The following is a 7,828-nucleotide window of genomic DNA, read 5'->3' as shown; positions in this document are numbered from 1 at the left end:
GGTAATTTTTACACCTTTTCATTTTAATTTATCAAAAAGAACAAAACAAACAAAACTAAAAAGTGAAATTAAAATGTAATTAAAAAAATTAATAAATAAAAACATGACTAAGAAAAGTTCTTATTTTGATTGTAATTAGTTTAGATGATAATAATTTATTGATTAATTTTTGTTAATTTTAACTTGGTAATATTACAATTTTAATTTAACATTTTATGTATACATTGTTAATTTTAACTTGGTAATCTTTACAAATTTTGGTAATTTTAATAGAGTAATTTTACAAAATTTTTCCATTTTAATTAATTTTTACAAATTTAGTTAATTTTAATGAAGTAATTAAATATTGAAAATCATTCATTTTAGATAATGAATTTTTCTTTTTTTTTTATAGAAGTGGATTTTATAAGCATAAAAGAAATTCTCCTTTTTAAAATTTTAATTCAAGCCAGAAATTTCTTTCTATTTGGCAGTTTAAAAGGTTTAAACTTGCTTTTATCTTTTTTAATGTTACTATTTTAAATACCAGGTAGCCATTATAACCTATTTTTAATCACTTAAAAAAAAATGGCTGACTTATCTATTGTGGCAATTTGAAATTTTAAAGTAATTTTGAAGTCTTCAGAATGTGGGTTTGTAAGTAATTTCTGCAAATTATTTTAATAGGAAATTATTCAAAAATCAATTTGATTTTACTTTACCAACTGATTTGTAACTAATTCATATTTAATATCTAGACTTTTAAAGCAATTTAATTTGTCATAAATAGTGGGTTATGTCACTAATGAGCATAACGAGAAAATATTCTGTGCAGACATTAAACTTTTTTTTTTTTTTTTGTGTATTGTTTGTTTTGGTCGGATTATTGTTGCGTGTTAGTCTGCTAACAAATAACACTGAAGTCCGATCAATTCAAGTAATTCAAAAAATCATTTAAAGAAATCAGAACTTTTTGTTGTTAAATACGATTACATGAGTCATTTCGAGTTACAATTTATTTTATTGTAAGCATCTAAACACGAAACATGCACACGATTTAAATATGTAGACATCAGCTAAAAATTAACCAACATGGCTGTCTTTTAATTGCTTCAATTTGAAGCAAAACGCCTTGACATTGTTGATTAAACAATAACGGCTGAAGAGCCGTGCATAAGAATGTATTTTCTACGTGTAGAAAACTTTATCTTTAACAAAGGATAAAATGTTAGCTTATTTCAATTTATCTTTTTTCTTTTAACTTTCTATATATTTACATAAACGTCTTCAAGTACCTCGCCAGATAAATGTGGAGAAGAAATACCACGTTTTTGTCACTCTCTGAATTAAGTATGAACATCCACACAGTAAGCAAAGCACTGCTTCTGATAGTTTTTTAAAAAATTTGATAAATAGATTTTAGAGCTATCAAGTTAATAAATGGAGGTAATAATCGAGTTAATAAATGGAGGTAATAATCGAGTTAATAAATGGAGGTAATAATCAAGTTAATAAATGGAGGTAATAATCGAGTTAATAAATGGAGGTAATAATCGAGTTAATAAATGGAGGTAATAATCGAGTTAATAAATGGAGGTAATAATCGAGTTAATAAATGGAGGTAATAATCGAGTTAATAAATGGAGGTAATAATCGAGTTAATAAATGGAGGTAATAATCGAGTTAATAAATGGAGGTTATAATCAAGTTAATAAATGGAGGTAATAATCAAGTTAATGAATAGAGGTAATAATCAAGTTAATAAATGGAGGTAATCAAGTTAATAAATGGAGGTAATAATCAAGTTAATAATTGAAGGTAATAATCAAGTTAATAATTGAAGGTAATAATCAAGTTAATAAATGGAGGTAATAATCAAGTTAATAATTGAAGGTAATAATCAAGTTAATAAATGGAGGTAATAATCAAGTTAATAAATGGAGATAATAATCAAGTTAATAAATGGAGGTAATAATCAAATTAATAATCAAGTTAATAAATGGAGTAATAATCAAGTTAATAAATGGAGGTAATAATCAAGTTAATAAATGGAGGTAATAATCAAGTTAATAAATGGAGGTAATAATCAAATTAATAATCAAGTTAATAAATGGAGTAATAATCGAGTTAATAAATGGAGTAATAATCAAGTTAATAAATGGAGTAATAATCAAGTTAATAAATGGAGGTAATTAATAATCAAGTTAATAAATGGAGGAAATAATAAAGTTAATAAATGGAGGTAATAATCAAATTAATAATCAAGTTAATAAATGGAGTAATAATCAAGTTAATAAATGGAGTAATAATCAAGTTAATAAATGGAGGTAATTAATAATCAAGTTAATAAATGGAGGTAATAATCAAGTTAATAAATGGAGGTACTAATCAAGTTAATAAATGGAGGTACTAATCAAGTTAATAAATGGAGGTAATAATCAAGTTAATAAATGGAGGTAATAATCAAGTTAATAAATGGAGGTAATAATCAAGTTAATAAATGGAGGTAATAATCAAGTTAATAAATGGAGGTAATAATCAAGTTAATAAATGGAAGTAATAATCAAGTTAATAAATGGAGTAATAATCAAGTTAATAAATGGAGGTAATTAATAATCAAGTTAATAAATGGAGTAATAATCAAGTTAATAAATGGAGGTAATAATCAAGTTAATAAATGGAGGTAATAATCAAGTTAATAAATGGAGGTAATTAATAATCAAGTTAATAAATGGAGTAATAATCAAGTTAATAAATGGAGGTAATAATCAAGTTAATAAATGGAGGTAATAATCAAGTTAATAAATGGAGATAATAATCAAGTTAATAAATGGAGGTAATAATCAAATTAATAATCAAGTTAATAAATGGAGGTAATAATCAAGTTAATAAATGGAGGTAATAATCAAGTTAATAAATGGAGGTAATAATCAAGTTAATAAATGGAGGTAATAATCAAGTTAATAAATGGAGGTAATAATCGAGTTAATAAATGAAGGTAATAATCGAGTTAATAAATGGAGGTAATAATCGAGTTAATAAATGGAGGTAATAATCAAGTTAATAAATGGAGTAATAATCAAGTTAATAAATGAAGGTAATAATCAAGTTAATAAATGGAGGTAATAATCAAATTAATAATCAAGTTAATAAATGGAGTAATAATCAAGTTAATAAATGGAGTAATAATCAAGTTAATAAATGGAGGTAATAATCAAGTTAATAAATGGAGGTAATAATCAAGTTAATAAATGGAGGTAATAATCAAGTTAATAAATGGAGTAATAATCAAGTTAATAAATGGAGGTAATAATCAAGTTAATAAATGGAGTAATAATCAAGTTAATAAATGGAGTAATAATCAAGTTAATAAATGGAGTAATAATCAAGTTAATAAATGGAGTAATAATCAAGTTAATAAATGGAGGTAATAATCAAGTTAATAAATGGAGTAATAATCAAGTTAATAAATGGAGTAATAATCAAGTTAATAAATGGAGGTAATAATCAAGTTAATAAATGGAGGTAATAATCAAGTTAATAAATGGAGGTAATAATCAAGTTAATAAATGGAGGTAATAATCAAGTTAATAAATGGAGGTAATAATCAAGTTAATAAATGGAGGTAATAATCAAGTTAATAAATGGAGGTAATTAATAATCAAGTTAATAAATGGAGTAATAATCAAGTTAATAAATGGAGGTAATAATCAAGTTAATAAATGGAGGTAATTAATAATCAAGTTAATAAATGGAGGTAATAATCAAGTTAATAAATGGAGGTAATAATCAAGTTAATAAATGGAGGTAATAATCAAGTTAATAAATGGAGGTAATAATCAAGTTAATAAATGGAGTAATAATCAAGTTAATAAATGGAGGTAATAATCAAGTTAATAAATGGAGGTAATAATCAAGTTAATAAATGGAGGTAATAATCAAATTAATAATCAAGTTAATAAATGGAGGTAATAATCAAGTTAATAAATGGAGGTAATAATCAAATTAATAATCAAGTTAATAAATGGAGGTAATAATCAAGTTAATAAATGGAGTAATAATCAAGTTAATAAATGGAGTAATAATCAAGTTAATAAATGGAGGTAATAATCAAGTTAATAAATGGAGGTAATAATCAAGTTAATAAATGGAGGTAATAATCAAGTTAATAAATGGAGGTAATAATCAAGTTAATAAATGGAGGTAATTAATAATCAAGTTAATAAATGGAGGTAATAATCAAGTTAATAAATGGAGGTAATAATCAAGTTAATAAATGGAGGTAATTAATAATCAAGTTAATAAATGGAGTAATAATCAAGTTAATAAATGGAGGTAATAATCAAGTTAATAAATGGAGGTAATAATCAAGTTAATAAATGGAGGTAATAATCAAGTTAATAAATGGAGGTAATTAATAATCAAGTTAATAAATGGAGGTAATAATCAAGTTAATAAATGGAGGTAATAATCAAGTTAATAAATGGAGGTAATAATCAAGTTAATAAATGGAGGTAATAATCGAGTTAATAAATGGAGGTAATTAATAATCAAGTTAATAAATGGAGGTAATAATCAAGTTAATAAATGGAGGTAATAATCAAGTTAATAAATGGAGGTAATTAATAATCAAGTTAATAAATGGAGGTAATAATCAAGTTAATAAATGGAGGTAATAATCAAGTTAATAAATGGAGGTAATAATCAAATTAATAATCAAGTTAATAAATGGAGTAATAATCAAGTTAATAATGTCTTACGATTTCCCAAACTTATTTGCTTTACTATTTAGTTATTTCTTAAAGTCAAATGAAGTCCATTTCATTCTTTTTTGTAAAGTAGTTAAACCTAAGTTCCTAACCAACATGGCCGTCTTGTAGACGCTTTGCATCGAACCCAATGGCCTTGATCTTCCCGAACAAAAAGACAGAACGATGTCAGCCGAAACAGAAAATGAAATTAGAAATTCCTTCGTTTGTTATTCAGTTCGTTTTCCGTTTTGGCGGGAGAAGATCAAAGCCGTTAGGTTCGATATGAAGCGTCTACAAGACTGCCATGTTGGTTAATATTCAAGCAATGTTTACATGTTTATTAAAGCATGTATTTCTCAAGTTTAGATGCGTAAAATATATTAAATTTTAACTCAAAATGATTTCATGTATAATAATAGTAAACAAAAAGAAAACATTTTTAATACCTATGCAGAATTGTTTCCCCCAACTCGGTACTAAATTTAGTGGCTTTAGCAAATTAGTGTTTAGATTCGACCACGTTGTCAAAAAACAAATATGTAACAAATGTTACCAAAGGCAAGATAAGTTACTTTTCTACCTAATTGGATAAGTTTTTAGTGTTTTTATTTGATGTAACATGTTTATTCAGCTCGAAAAACATAGTGTTTACTGATGTACTGGAAAATTTAAAATAGCGCAGACTCTGTTGAACATGGTAAGTTTGGAAAAATCAGTTAAAAATAAAAAAATATACAAAATACTGTTAAAAACCCACTGAATATATGTCAGCCTATGTCACAGTAACATATATTGAGCGAGTTTCTAACAGTATTTTGTCTAGTTTTTTATTTTAAACTCATTTTCCCAAACTTACTGTGTTCAGCAGAGAGTTTGGTGCCATTTTAAATTTTCCAATACATTGGTAAACACTGTTTTTCGAGCTGAATAAACATGTTACATCAAATGAAAACACTAAAAAAAAAAATTATTCAGTTAGGTAGAAAACCTTTGCCTTTGGTAACATTTATTTGTTATGTATTTGTTTTTTGACAACTTTTTCGAATCTATGTGTATAGTAATACAAACCCAGTGTTTATGATTTAAAAAAAAAAAATGATTCGTGTCCATGAATGAAGTACTTACCCATTAGAAAGAAAGTGTATCAATCATAGTCATTTGCTTGTTAGCCTTGATAGTAATCACCTCATGATTAAATTGTCACAATGATAGTGCTTGATTATCAACACACAAATAGCTGAAACGATTGGATGGAGATCAACAATTTAAAATCATTTATTTAATAAATTTACAACCGAATAATTCAGCTATGATGATGATGGATTTAATTAATTGCCTGTGGATAGACTAAAGTCAATAAAATTCTCCCATCTTCCCCTTAAGTTGTGCGCATATGATCTGGCAAGGGCAGATAATTCTGGCTCCGTATCTCGCCAAACCCTGATAAATCCTGCTTCAAAATATCAAGGGAGGTAATTTTAAAATTCAAAGGAATTATTTCCCTTTAAACATACTCGTTAGTTTTACTTGCCATTCTTTCCTGTTTCTGAGGATTGGAAGGTCCACCATGTCGACCAGGTCTGATGTTCATTTGTCATAATTCTGATTCGTTACTTGTTTAGATTTGATGCTGCTGCTCTTCAAATCCTTATTTATGCAGTCAGGCTATCTTTTCTGTTGGCAGCTTCAAGCCAGGGATGATGATGCTCTTAATTTTCCCAGGCTATGCACTATAATCCATACATTGAAGGTGACTGGACCAGCACACCCTGTTCCACAGAAGAACCTCCTCAATACTGGCTAAATCCAATTCAGACCCCAATGAATATATAGGGTCTCTGTCAGAGAATTTTGAAACACAGATCCAGTTGATCATGGCAAGGTCACTACGGGCTAATAAGGTTATGTCCTCAGCTCTAACAGGTCATGTCTCATTGATGTAGTGAAAAAAAATATTCCCTACATAATTGGATTATTTTAGATAACATACATTTACGGCAAAGTAAATTAATTTAAATTTTATTTTTTCTTTGTTCAAATAAATCAAACATGATTCACTAACCAGTTTTATTTCCCCTTTTTCTCGTGTCCAAGGGTTGGAAGTTCTGCCATGTCGACCAAATCCAACGGTCATTTACCATCATTCTTGATCCATTGCTTGTTCAGGTTTGAGATCTATGCTCTTCAAATCCTTATCGATGCAGTCAATCCATCTTTTCCGTGGGCGGCCTCGAGAATAGGAGCCAGAAACATATAGAAATATTATAGGTGCTAATCCAAAACTTCCACTCCAAAGAAAAAAGATTAATCAATTTTGTTAAGAAACGATATTGACTTTGCACAAATAAGTCATAAATGATTAACTAACCAATTTTATTTCCCTTTTTTGCCCTGTGTTCAAGGTTTGGAAGTACCGCCATATCGACTAGTTCTGATATTCGTCACCATTGCTTGTTCAGATTTGATGCTTGCTGGTGCTCTTAATATTATTATCAATGCAGTCTGTCCATATTTTCCATGGGTGGCCTTGAGGATAGGTGCTAATCCACAACCTCCACTCAACAGAAAAAGGCATTAATTAATTTTAAGAAACAATATTGACTGTAGCATCTCTAGCCAGCAAATCAGTAAGAATTCTGGCCTTAATTCCTGATCATGTATTGATACGAAGGTTTATGTGTTGGTATTGAGATTTGTGAATTTAACTTCTGTTATCAAATTAATCTAAGCCCAACTCCTTTCTCGCATGGTCCTGGATATGACCTTAAACTATATCCAGTGGTGAGGCCCCAGCTTGCAGGCTTTGGAGAGTGTGAAGCCACCCTTTAATTGCCATTGCTCCCAGGTTCATTCTGACCCGGAGTGGTAGTACCTGTTAGGGTCCCAACTATGGGTTAAATAGAAACCGACTTGAAAACAACAAATATATTCTATTAAAAAATCTTTCTTCAAAATCTTTGGATTCAGCATTATATAACCTGAAAATGCAGTAAAACAACCAACCAACCTTTCCCACAAATAAGTCATAAGTGATTAACTAAAATGAAATATTTGTTTTTAACTAATTTCCCAACCGAATTTCTTTTAAAATAAAATTG

This window comes from Euprymna scolopes, chromosome 44, assembly GCF_053919585.1.
Source record: "Euprymna scolopes isolate OS-2025 chromosome 44, ASM5391958v1, whole genome shotgun sequence".
NCBI lineage: Eukaryota > Metazoa > Mollusca > Cephalopoda > Sepiida > Sepiolidae > Euprymna > Euprymna scolopes.
This window is presented reverse-complemented; position numbering follows the sequence as displayed.